Genomic DNA, 1,260 nt, shown 5'->3' with positions numbered 1-1,260 from the left:
ATGCGGGAGGGGCAGAGCGCGACTCACACTCCGATCACCGCCGCGGCGTCATCATCACCGGCCAGGCACCGATGACGTCACGGCCGGCAGCCAATCACAGCACGGAATAACCTCCTCCAAATAATACTAATTATAAATCTTTCTATACCTTCAATTCACTCCTCAGGCGATTCTCAACACGGATAAACCTCATAATCACTGTAATAATCAAGAATAGTCGCACGGGAAGGAGCAAACTGGCAGGACAAGGCTTCAGGCGGCAGGGCGCTCACATTTATGCCACATTTATGGTTTATATGCTGCGTCCCTTCCTGCAAGAAACACACCACACCGTTCCTCACCTTGATTCTCGCGTAGGGCAGCCTCAGCCAGCCGCCGCCAGCCACACGACACACGACACGCGCGACACACCCGCCGGGGACCCCAACACGCACGGCACACGTACACGCCCTCACTCCGCCACGTTGCGCGGCACTCTGGGCTCGGCGTGACGTCACCGATGCGCCTTTGTTTTACCCACAATGCCCAGATGGTTTTGTCGACATCAAAGACTATAGAACAAAGACTATAGAAGAAAGACAGGAAAGCTGAACGAAACTCTGTGAGCATCCTGGCGTCGGCTCGCTAGATGGCATAGGTGTAATATCGACACCCAGGACCAAAGAGACTATATACGAAGAGATAGTGGTATGTAGTAATTCCTCGGGCGTGCGGAAGTAGCGCCATCTACTGCAGCCCACCAAAAATGTCACCTTTCAGGGGTAGCTTAACTATTTTTGAAGTACCTGCCACAGCACCCTATCCAGCCCTCACTTATTTTTTTTTTTATTGTAAAATGATTTACTAATGGGGTAAAGAAAAATATATTTGTTCTTATGTTTTATTAGGTATTATCTACACTATATCAATTTGTTTTTTTAGGAAAAATATGATGTTGAAAGCATTTGCTAATATATATATAGATATATATATATATATATATATATATATATATATATATATATATATATATATATATATATATATATATATATATATGTGTGTGTGTGTGTGTGTGTGTGTGTGTGTGTAGCAAACATATCCAGTGCTTTAAATACAAGCAAAGCATACAACATTCTATGCATGCTAAATTACTATAATGCCTTTGCAACTGTGGTAACCCGGATGTCACACTGGTCCTGTGTACCAGGGTAATGGGTTCCCTAACACCACAGGCTCATGGGCTAATGTTACAGAGATGAGCACCGAGGCCACGTGCTG

This window comes from Eriocheir sinensis, unplaced genomic scaffold (genome assembly GCF_024679095.1).
Source record: "Eriocheir sinensis breed Jianghai 21 unplaced genomic scaffold, ASM2467909v1 Scaffold1030, whole genome shotgun sequence".
NCBI lineage: Eukaryota > Metazoa > Arthropoda > Malacostraca > Decapoda > Varunidae > Eriocheir > Eriocheir sinensis.
The sequence above is the reverse complement of the archived record's forward strand: the minus strand, read 5'-3'. Positions refer to the sequence as shown.